Source organism: Ciconia boyciana, chromosome 13 (assembly GCF_034638445.1).
Source record: "Ciconia boyciana chromosome 13, ASM3463844v1, whole genome shotgun sequence".
Lineage (NCBI taxonomy): Eukaryota > Metazoa > Chordata > Aves > Ciconiiformes > Ciconiidae > Ciconia > Ciconia boyciana.
In genome coordinates this window covers 13225010-13237849 of record NC_132946.1, presented here as the reverse complement: position 1 = coordinate 13237849, position 12840 = coordinate 13225010, and the positions used below count along the sequence as shown (strand labels likewise).

The following is a 12840-nucleotide window of genomic DNA, read 5'->3' as shown; positions in this document are numbered from 1 at the left end:
ACTTTGAAGGGGTTGATAATATTTCAGTTCAGTAATTTCAAAAAGAAAAAAGATACATGTTTTAAACTTTATTCTATGTAGGTTAATTTTCAATGGTTTTCAAAAGATATGTAATCTAATTAGCACTTTGAACAGAGAAAAAATTTGAGGGATTCAGAATAAAATGTACAGCAAGAAGGAGGATTTTTAAAATTTTGTTGAACATGTCGGTTCAATCCCAAATTTCCTGCCTGTAGACTTACCAGTTGGGTATTGAATCAATAAAACTGTTTATTTACCAAAGGCTCTTTGTTCAGCTACAAAGGTGAAGACTTATTCAACTGAAAATTTTGTCTACATTTATGTCAACAAAAGGAAATTACCCAGTGCTACAAGAGGTACCTCTCCTAAAATGTGCCACAGTACTGTTGTTTGCTTTCTCCATTCTCCTGTATTGCCACGCTAACCTGCGTGTTCTACGGACAGAATACTACTTCTTATAAGCAATCCTGTCATTAGCAATGATTACATCATCTCTACCGAGTCATTGCTCTGTCCTGGACTGTGCCATCGAGAGACACTTAGGAACTCTGGCGAGTAACACTGCAGGCGGCTCCGTGAACACCAGCCATGGGCCAGAAGCGCTCAGCAGCCAGACACTGCAGTGGACCTGATCTACCCTGGGGTAGGGATCTCGGTACTCTACTCATCACCTTAGAGACAGCCTTCATCTCTACAAAGTCCTACAGCCTTTCTAGGCATAGATTTGCCCCTGAAGGTCTTAAATTCTGTAATGAGTTTATACCAATTCTAATACCACCTACCTAGTTTTTCCATTTCCTGATTAGTATGCATAGCTTTTAATTTCTAACTATTGCTTTCCATTCATCATTAAACCATGTACCCTCTTTTCAAAGCATTGTCCTTTCATTGATCCAGAAATGCCGGCATTCTGGCCATCTAACAAACTTGGCTTTCCTCAAAAATAATTTTCTCTCAAAACTTTTCACAGATTTACAACATAAATCCATATTTATATTTGCTTCAGTTCCACATAGCTTCAGTGTTTCTCAGTGAGAACAGATTGTTTCCACCACTCCAGGGTCAGAAAGAGTGATGAGAAATTGCAGTTTTTATTTAAAGCGCAAATACATGGAACTTACTGCCAAGAGTCTGAACTACCACAGCACACAGGTCAAGCTCCCTGGACTGTGATATTGAAAAAAATCTATCATTTTATACATTATCTGAAATTTCATCACCTAAGAAAATTAGGCATGAAAGGGAAGAGAGTAAAAGGCTGGTATTGGCATCAGTGTTCTTTGGTCATGTTGAAAAAAATCAAAACTCCAGACTGTCAATGTGAGCCCGACAGGACTATCCTGCAGGTACGAGGTAAAACTGCAATTCAAAATCTTGGAGATCCCATGGCTCTTCCAGAATATAATGTGCCCTCCACCCCATATCCATGGTCTGAAGTTAATGGCATTGAAATGCACTGAATTCTCGGTGTATTTCATCGAAATAAATTCACCTAGGTGCTCTCCTTCTGGAATTCAAATCAACACCAATATCATTCCATCCCGCAGACAGATGTGTTTTGAAGGGTGTTAAAGTTACTTTAACTATTCTTCATTCATTGCTCTGTAATTTTTTTACCCACAAGAAACAGATGCTGGTTTACATGTTTATTTGGTTGGTTGGAGGGCTTTTTGTAGCAGTAGTAGTAAAATGGTCTCCTGGTAAATCTGACATAGACAAAATTCTTCAGATCCACATTCAAAGGAGAAGGCTTTGTATTGACATAGCTGCCTGAAAATCCCAATAGCAGAAGCACACTAAATAAAAGTATATAGACCCAGAGGAAATAATGGCATTGTATCATAAGTTAATAATTAAATGTGCACTGTTCTAAACAGCCATATTAACATCATTCAGCACCAGTTTGACAGCAATTTGTAAATTCACCCATTGTAATAACTCATATTTTGTGACAGACTTTCGGCGTGAAAATTTTCCCCTTGGCAGAACTTTGCTTTTCAGTTGAACTAATTTCCCGTATATTACATTTTTCATCCAGCACGGAAAGAGCTCGCTTGGGAATAAAGAGCTTGTTTGCCACCTTTAGAGGAAGTGGCAAACCACCAAACAGAATTTGCTTGTGCATACATGTAAGAAACCAGCATAACATTTGCTCACTGCTGAAAATCAAACGCATTGTGACCCAAGGAATAAAATGTCTAGGAAGTCACCACAAGGGGAAAACGAGGACATACTGTGAAAACACGCACTACTACATTCGTACTTCTGCACCCTCCCTCACAGGTTCCCTCCCAAGTCACGCACGTGAAATAACACCCCCCACAATGAACACATCCTCTTATGAGGCCAGGCAGAAATCACCTCACTTCAATAAAACTGAAAGCCAAGCATTTTGTCTCCTCCTAAGGCCTGGACCACCAACATGCATGCTGTGCTGCATCAGGCTTTTGTGTCCAAGTTGGGATTTTAATTACACAGCCATTGGTGATTGGACTTGAGTTGAACCCTTCCTTTATGTAGTTTGGTAGGACCACTACCCCAGATTTCAAACACCACTCATCATACTTTGGGATTAATATGCAAATGCCCTAGCCTGGAAGCTAGTCAAGGGCCATCACAAGATGCAGTGCTGTAGCTGCAGTGATGCTCAAGTGCTCCAAAAAGAAAGCTGAACCACAAATCTAAACTGAAAAACTGAGCTCAGCGTATATTTTTAAGCTGTGTGAATTTACCAGCCATTTAGTAGTGAAACATATTTTGCAACTTAAAAAAAGTCCCTAATCTGTAAAAGTCTCTTAAAATTGTATAGAGTTGTATACAAAGGTATCAGTGAGTGACGCAGTCTGAGCTACCCCAGTTTCTCAAGTTGCAGCAATAAAAAAGAACTTCAAAGAGATTTTTGTTTTCCTAAGCACACTCTTCTGTACAAAATTCATCAGCTGCCTGTGTTCTTCAGAAACCAATGTCTACAATCTACATTCCCTTTTGAATTGTCATTTTTCCTCCACAAAGGACAGAAGTCCTGCTCTGCTTTTACTGGCCAAGATCCTAAACTGCTTGTCTCTATGAAAAACAACTGTGTGCTTTTCTGTTCCTGGTTAGGAAGATTGAGGAGAAGAAAGTATATTATATGTTATCCTTAGAGAGTTTTAAGTTTGCCCAAGATTAATTCTGTGCAAGATGTCTTTGGCTTCTGAATTGGTCAAAATGTATTTCTGAAGTAGTTTTAGAATTGCATATTCCTGTTCTTAACTAAATGAGGTGCTTGATTATTTGAGCTCGTTAATTTAAGGGGGCAATTCAGCATACACCTTGGATTAGTAGTTAATCTGCTTTCATACCTCATTAATCCTATAACCTTTGCAAAGATGTGATAGAAGGAGGCCTTCTGATGGTATTATTACACTGAAGTCTTAATTAACTTTTGCAAACTGAAGTTTGTCTGTAAGATTCCTCAGGTGATACATGTATGAAAAATGGGATTTTGGGGGGGCAGAAGCTAAGCTATTCTCACACTGAGTCCAAAACAGATTTTTATCATGCGAAGAACCAAGTCTGTACTATATATTTCAAAACACTTTTAAACATTTATACAATTCTTTTTTGCTTGTCACCTTCCCTAACAAAACTGAAAACAGAAGTGTTGAAACACCACAGCAGAACACTGTTTGCGTTGTATTTACAGCAAACCTTTGAAGCACCAAGGTTACAAACTGCTCTCAAGGTTTCCAACTTAATTTTTATAGACTCAGAAAGATCAAGTAATTCAGATAAAGCTTCAGATTAATGCCAAAACCATGTAATTTTTATCCATGTCAAAATTCTGACTCTACCCAGAAAGACAGAACACATTTGAATAAGGTGGGTTTTCCTACCCTGTAAATATTATATCACAACTCCATTGACTCTAATTTCCATTAACAAATGGGGGAAGACTTTGCCAAAAGGATCAGACCTCAATTTTTAGAAGACCTCAGTTTTTAGAAGACCATTTGCTAGGGTACAATATTGCTGAAACAGAAGCCCCTTTCTGGCCAGTCTCCTTGCAGAAGCCATGGACCTTCTTTGCCCATAAGGTGTTTGGTAAGGATTTCCTATACTGTGTGAAAACAGTTGAAACCCCAGCAAAGCTGTGACCACTCCTGGAGCAGAATCTTTGAGACTTTGTGCTTCTATGTCATACAACAGCAACCACCTTTGAAAGCTATGGAATTTCTTTTGATGTTTTCCATATATATTTATATATGTGTATGCAAGATACGCAAGTGTTCCCCTAATAGATGCAAGGATTTGAGAGCAAAAGCAAGAAGGTTCAGCGGATTCTGTGGTGGGCATTTTTTCAAGGGGAAAGAAAAAAACCCCTATGTAAATTATAAAGATCACTTTGTCTCAAACAAAGATCAATCCTAGCCCTGGCTTCATAAACTTCTTTGGAGGATGTGAGAAAAAAAACAGCAACAGAATGAAAGCGCAACACTGCACAGGAGGGCAATCCTGTGAAACGGAAGCAGGAGCGATATCGCCTCTGGAACCTCACCAGCAATGGTGCTTGGGGAAGTCCCCACCCGGCAGTGCCCTCCACATGCTGTATCTCTGGGATGCCAGGCAGGGAGCATCCTCCCAAATATTCATGTCCTCAGGATGGGCACTCTCATGCCCACACACCTGTGTCCCAGAAGACCCTGCAGCACTACTTGACAATGTATTTCTCCCCTAGAGCAAGCTGAGCTTACTCCTGATCACCCATTAAGAGTAGCGAGCCAAGATTTCTTTCTTTTTTCAGGGTAACTTGTGCCACAGGCAACAGCATATGAGCCAGTCCCTGAATCAACTGGCTTCTCCAGGGGAGAGCCGAGTTGAGGGAAAACCCTGGCCAGAAGGCAAGGGAAATGCTGATTTTTGAGATTCACGGGGCTAGAAATGTGTCAAGAATATGGAATACAATGTGGAACCATCCCTCAAAAGCATTGCACAGCCAGGAGGAAGTGCTGCTGTAGAGACGGGATAAAACTAGTCTACACATTGAAGCAGCGGCACTCTGTGCTTGCTGAGGCCAGACAGGTCTACTTATGCTTAAAATAAAACTGAAATACTCTTCTAGAAAGATGCAAGGATCACCCCATTAAAAAGATGTCATACATAAGAAAATACTTTTACAAATGTGTAAAAATTCTGGGCATCTAGAAAAGACCCGGATTTTAAAAGCTAGCAATTGCATGCATGTACATACACTGGCTCAGGAAGTCTTTGGAGCAATGCAATAAATTAAAACTTTTTAATTAATTGATCCCTTAAAAATAAATGCATATAATGTGGTTGTGATAATTATTATATATACAACAAAAAATGCTCTCACCAAAACTAATACAGTAAAAAAATTCCCTTTCTCCCCTCCAAACTGTTTGTTTTGATGTTTTCTCCATTTTTCTCTATTTCATGTTTTTTTTCTTTCCATCTATCCACTGAAATATGAATGTGAAACTGTCTGTGCTAGGAACAAGTTGTGTAACTGAGCACAATTAGTAACAACAGCTGTTTGTCCTACAGAAAGGATCCTTTGGTTTCTCCCCTGCCAAGGTTTAAGCCTTCTTCTCCACTAACCTCTTTTCATAACATTACAGCATCTAGTAATAAATAAATTGCTAGACTGGGGGGGAGGGGGCACGTGTTGAGTTCCTAGGCTTACCTTTAAAACCTTCACTCTGGTGGGTGTGACTGTGATTGCGGGAGAAAGGGCTCGGAGCTCCAGCCTGGCCAAGCACCGGGGGCGGTGGGGCGCGGGGGCAGAGCCAGCCGGGGGCTGCGGGACGGAGGGGCTGCACACCATACGGGAACGACGCCTGTAGAAACCAAACGGGTCGTGCAGACCCCCTCAGCAAACGTCCCGTGGCTTTAAAAGCAAGTTCAGAAACAGGAAGGGCAGGCTGTCTCAGACGCCCCTTCTTCTGGTTGCTCTGGTATTTGCTCCTTCCTTTTTTGTTTTATAATGATAATTTTATACAGATTCAGACTTTTAAAAGTAGAAATTGAGGACTCATTGGGCTCAGGAACAGAGCCAGCTCTGCAATAACAGGCTGGTTTATAATTAGTGTGAAATTCACCTAGTATCCAGCTCCCAAACAGATCACTGGCTGGGAAAAACAGCGGGTAAGGCAGAGGCATTAATGAAAACATATCACTCCTAAGCTACCTCCAAAGAAGAGAACTTAGTTACTAGGCCTGTAAAATAAAGAATGTGGCCTGATAGCTGCAGGGAGCAGAAAGCCTGTGGGACTCCTCACTGCCACAAATTCAGACCCACGTTTCCTGCCCTCATCCTGCAGCTCAGATCAGGTAATCAAACTTGATAAATTCCTCAGGTGCCATCACTGGGGACTATCATTTTTTATTTAGTGCCTTCTTCACCATGGGGCAGTGTTTCAAATCCGTGACAACCGCAGGCAATGAAGAGAAACCGCAGAGACTTAGGGAAATACAGGTTTCATAAAAGAAACTCTCGCCTCCTCTCTCAAAGAAGGCATTTCCAAACTGAGATTTAAAGCAGATGAAATGCCTCACAAGCAACGTGTCATCTGGTGATATTTCTCTTTCCTCCAAACAGTATGAACCAACCATTTTAATAATCTAGACAGCCAGCCTGTCGGGGCTTGGCGTTCACCCAGCGTCATACCTAAAAACGCAGGAGTGAACCCAAATTTTGTCTTTTCTTCTTTATCTTGTTGAGGCTCTGAACTGCTGAACTTCCTTGCTATGATTCTACTGTGAAATCTGAAGGATACTTATAAATAGAAACCCCAAGACAAATTATTTATCATTAAGAAACAGATTTCCTAAAAACATCTATAAAATTAAATCAAGAAACACTGAATGTAGAATATATAATGTGTGGTCTGAAGTACATACAGAAATAGAAATAGGTCTGAAATAGATCACTATTGAACAAGGTAGCAATGCCTTCTTCAAACAGTGAAGCTTTTTTTAAAGACAATTTTATATCTTAGGCTATTTGGATTTTATTTTCTAAATTCAACTCCTTCGCAGTGATGCAAAGAGCCTCTTCTTCCTCTTCGTGCCTCCTCCTCCTCCACTTCCCCTAGCCCTCGCTCTCCTGAATATAACTCCGTGACGATACCCTGCTTTGGAGCTGTATCTCCCTAGGCCTTGAGCCAGCATGGATGAATAAAATTTTGGGAACAATATGCTCAGTGACTGTGAAAAAGGAACGGCATGCCAACTGCTTGTACCTCCTGCCAACTGCTCCTTAAAGCATTAGTTGCCACTAGGTCTGGGAAAGTCATTGTGCCCCAATTCTGCCAGAGAAGTGACAAAACTCTTGGGGAGCCCCTCTGAAAGGGGGGCAAGGGGAGGGAGCAAAATCTGAAAGGGCCCAGATGCCCGCGAGGGTGCCACAGACTAGCTTAACTCATAAAACACCAAAAGGATTAGTGAGTTAATGTTGTTATTAGAAATAACATTTCAGAAAAAGCACTAATATGGTTACATTTTGCTCCACCACCTCAGAAACATCCCAGACTCCCCCCCGTGAACCTGCCTGGCTTCCCGCAAGGGGACAGTGTCTGCAGCAGCTCCATCTCCAAGAACCTGCACTTACATTTGGAATTTCAAGGCCTGCTTTCAGCCCTGAATGCTGGCTCTGCTCAACTCCAGAACAGAGGCCATACTTGCTCTCTTGTTGTAAATTTTTTTTAATTATCACAGAAAGGGGAAAATGTTCTAAAAGCCCCTAATCTGGTAACTGTTTGGTACCTTCTGCTTCCTAAACTGACCTAACCTGGGAGAAAATTCTGATACAGATTTTCTGTAATTTCTTGAATCATTTCATTAGTAAACGAGCACCATGTCGGGATCTCTTGGGTGGAGTGTTTTCCTCCACAACCCCTCTTTTGTTGCCAGTAAAGTGTAGTTTTACTTTCAGAGGAACATGACAACAGTTTAATCAATACAGTTCCTGCTGTTTAATGCAACTATATGGAAAGTGCCCTCATAATATAGAAGAGGGCAATTACAGCACATGAATTAGCAGAAGTGCAAATATCTAATTGTTACTGTTTAAAATCTGCTCATCAGCAGTAAATTAGACTTTGTGTATCCCTGTGTACCAATACAATTGCTACAATACTCTACCAGGTCTCCTGATCAGAAAGCATCCCCACACAAATTAATGAGGCTAAGTGGGATCCTGCCACTGACTTGAGTATATTTTCTCATTTGTTTTTTCATGTTGACAATAATAATTTCTTGTAATCCAGGATGTCTGAAATTAGTTGTTAACATTAAATCTAGGACTGGCAGCTTGGTCCTCATTTGGAGATGCTTGCCTAAATCTACTGTCCTCCCTGGAAATCTGCTGCTCCCCACATCCCTGTGGCCTCAGCACTCCATGAAGGCTTGCAGCTTTGTTCATGCCTTCAGCCATTTAGGTGCATCATCCTTGTTTGGATTTGTTTCTGTAGAGCAGCATTCACAGTAGCGAAGGAGAAGAATAAGCAAATCTAGCAGCATGCAAAAACTGAAACTTCTTCAAGCTTTGAAGTTACCAAAAATGAAGTACTAAATTTAAAATATACTCAAATTAGCTGTTTCCCCTCACCACACCTAAGCAATGTATGTGACTACTGAAACTTGGGTTACCGTCTCAGATCATCACCCTGCATGCAATGCACTCCCGTGAGCATGCAGTGGCTCCAGTAAAACCACAGTGGGATCACAAAATGGAAAAGACAAACAAAGTATCCTGGAGAGCCTTAGGTGAATGGAAATAAGATTTGTTTTTCTGCACAGAAAGTATGCTACTGGTGAAAGAGCATTTTGCTTCACGTATAATTAGTTAAATAACAATACATCTTCAATCATACAATAAAGCAGATGATACTTATTTTTCCCAAGTCTTTTGACAGAACTTAAATGAACAAATCCTTCGTAAATTGGCTGTTGATCTGTATGCAGGAAAAGATTAAACAGATTTGCTGAATTATTCATCAAACCATTGTGTCCATTTAATACCTGATTTTGCTCAAAAGAAAAAGAGGAAAATTTATCTGTCATTGCTAAAAGCTGGAATTGGAATATTGAACTTGATGAATGAATATCAGGACTAGAGAGACAGCATTTCCCTTGCCCGCTGAAGAAGACGCTGCCTCATAGCCACACTGTACGCTAACAGGAGCACAACAGCAAGGACAAGAAAATGAACAGTGCGGTAGGCCATGGAAAGACAGCAACATTAGGTAGCACATTTCAAAACACTGTTCCCACGGAGTCCCCAAGTTTTTAAAGTAGAGTGATTCAGGGCAGGATCAACTAATGCATTTGTATCTGGCCCTTTGGACTTCACATTGCTCCTGCTCCCTGACTCTGTGATGATGAACAAAGGACACTATGCTTGGGAAGGGGATTAAATGACTGCCCAGAGCAGTTTGGACAGCTTTCTAGCCCTACACCTTCACTACCAAAAGTAAGATGAGTCTCTAAACCCTGTGTATTATTTGGTTGTATTTGGAAACGGAATGTAAGCAATCATAAACACCGCGTGGTAAACACCTGACTACCTATGGCCACAGACATCTTTTCGCTTTTCAGGATAACGACAATAGAGCAACAGCTTTGTCATTCCCACCCATCCCAGTACAGATCAGAGCGGTTAGAAATGTTGTTGTGAAATGTATCTCCCAGGGTTATGACCTTTATACACAACACGAGGACTCTTCTAGACAAAGCAGAAGCATTTCTATTCACAAAGTGGCAGCATTTTCCGTGACAACTGGCAGGGTTATTTTGTTTTGCTGTTTGTTTGCTTACGTGTTTTCCTTTTTTGAGAGAGAGCAAGCATTTGTTCAACTGACATTGCATTAATGAGCTGCTAATTCTATCTATCCTGCTGCGCTAGTGCCAGTATTTCACATAATAGTATTTTTCTGTCTTGGGAGAATCTGGGTCTTACACAGACAGGAAAAGATGATCTGAATCAATATATATATATATATATGTATGTATGCTTTTAATGCATTGAAAATGATCCCTGTATTTTATTTCAAATCCTTTATTCATAGGGAAAAACTAGTTTTCCCATGTGTATCAGAAATGAACATTGATCGAATCATTCAAAAAACTAAAGCAAACCTGATTTTTTCTGGGTCTAGAAAGCCAATAAAAGCATCTTAAAATTGCAGTGACAGGGGAAGGATAAATGGTGTGCTTCAAAACATATATATCTTCAAACCAATTTAATGCTCAAAGGATTTGAGAAAGAGGGAGGAGGAGCTTTCACTTCATGGCTCTCTTTACATAGAATTTCTTCATAAATGGAGATGAAAATCACTATCTACATGCGGGAAGTTGCACATAAAGCATTACCAACCTCCATTTACAAGCAAATTAGCTATTATGGCAGAGCCTTAGAATACTATACTGGGTTTAAAGATGAATTAGACTGTCATTATAATAGACGGAGTCTAAAAATCCTGTTTTTTTGCTCCATTCTTGAGCTTGATTTTGCTCAAGCACCACCTCATCAGCCTCATTCCTGCTTTCCACTGAGTTCTCTGCTCCTGAGCTCGCAAGCAGGGTCCCTTTATGCAACCCTACTTCTCCAGCATTGATTTCCAGCACAAACAGGGAGGTACAGTGCAGCAGATCCCAGGTCCATAAGCTATTTACAATTACTTTAGCCCTTTTCATTGTGAGGATGCTCCAAAATCCTTTGTTCAAGTTAGCTCCTTAATGCAACATCATATACATTTATCTTGTAGTTTAAAATACAAAGCTGCACTATCTGTGACCTGAAACTGTGAAGATTGCCTTTCAGAATGAAGCCCCAATTTAGGCATTGATTTGTCATGTAAGGAAGAAACCTACAATTTAATGATGAGGATAAGAAAGTACAATTAATTTATGTAATTCACCTTGGCATGGAGAGACTGGTCAACTCCCAGAGATTACTTAGCACTGCTAAATGCTTGTATATACTTGCTTTTCTTGCAGATTATATGTGACAAGAACAGTCTTGGGGAGTTATTACATAAGAAGGACTATTTAAAGTTCATTCATTTTAGTGTAATTCTGACATTTCTAAATTAAAAACAGCCTGCTTCTTGTTCTTGTGGTGTTGGAGAAGCTCAAAGAATCTCCAGTATGGAAAATATATTCTCACTTCACAGCGCAGTGTTTCGCATTGGGAAGTGATTTTATTAACCACAGTGCACTGTGTTACAACTTTGCCTATTAATAATTTCTATGTGCATCATGCACTGCACACTGCAGAATCTCCTGGTGAAGTCTAATCTCACTGCCCTAACACTCACAAGCCCTATTCTTGTAGTTGTACAGATTTAATGAGAAAAAAATGATTGTTTGAAGAAAGACAACTTTTGCTGAATACTGAATACCTAATTCAAGTCTACACTAGTGTATTACCAAAACAATGAGGTAGGAGTCCTTTTCAAAACAGGCTCAAGTTTTTGTGGCCCATCCAACTGAACCACACAGTATTTTAAACATCAACACTTCCGAGGACAGAATACAATTTAACTTCACAGAAACTGGTGTTCAAATATTAATAATGAACTTTTTTGCTTGTACAGATCCCACTGTTAAGGCACAGAATGCGGTTAATGGGACACCAGTCGCTTTCGCTTTTATCTGGCATTGTCAGCATATGCGTTAAGAAGAACCATATGAGGATCCCATACTGGGTGCAGGTAGGACAGTCATCCCGGCAGTGCCTTCCAGCTGCTCTGCCCTGACACGAGTGACCATGCGATGGCTTTCCCTGAGCCATGCTGGACCAGAGCCACCCAGTGCTGCCTCCCATCACTCCCCAGGGGCAACTGGGGCATCAGGAAAAGAATCACAGATTTTCTGCAACACCTCTGGTACATTTGTACAGTTTTACAGCTTAGAAATAGGAAAGGGGAGACCGAAAAGAAGTGGAAGCGTCATACTAAAGGCAAGCCCTCTCTAAGGACAACTGTACAAGTTTCTGCATGTTGGTCACACTGTTTATGAAATACATGTATGAAATGTTAAAATCCATTTACTTGGCAGTATTTGGCTTTTAAGAGAGCTTCTGAAGAATGCTGCGAAAAAGATACCACTTTTGTGGAAAACAACTGTTCCAGGACATCATATGGCAATCAACCCCTAATCTAAATATGCACATGCATCTCAGAAGATTAAAGATGTTCCACAGTCTCCCATATGAAATCAGCACTGCCTTTACTTGTGCCAATTCCATCCTGCTTTTCTGTAGAAAGCACTTCATCTGCAATATTTGGTCAGAACAAATTTCATAAATACTGCTTAGTAGCTTCCATACGAGATATTGTAAAGAGCTATTAAAAAACATGCAAGATTCCCTTTACTTCATCTCACAAACCAGATAAAGAAATATATTACTGTGGCATGTATTATGCAATATTTTGGATAGAAGTAATCAGGAGTACCACATCTAAAAGGGATAATTAAAAGGCAAAAAAAAAAAAAGCAAAGAATTCTGATTTAAACCTTGGTAGTTCCCATATGACAAACTGTTTTGAGAAAACATCCATATCAACTTGGATTAATGCAGATTAATTTTTATAGTTATTCTAGTACAGGTGACAAAAATAAAATCCTCACAAGCAGAAGTGACAGATTTCAGTTATTAGGTGACAAAAGCTGCCTAATTAATCTACTACTTCTGTAATTTCCAGGGACACCTCTTTAACACTGCACATCTCTTGTCTTCTAAAATATTACCAGGTTCCTGCTGATGCAAGTGATTCAGGCACAGCCTCCAGAGCATTTTGGCAATTTTACCTC

The 12840-nt window shown here is 40.1% G+C and overlaps 1 protein-coding gene across 1 annotated transcript in view; it reads right to left on the bottom strand.

Moving 5' to 3' along the window:
• GRIN2A (glutamate ionotropic receptor NMDA type subunit 2A) overlaps positions 1–12840 on the bottom strand; it is a 196265-nt gene that overhangs the window by 67633 nt on the left and 115792 nt on the right. The gene's annotated exons all lie outside the window — the stretch shown is intronic.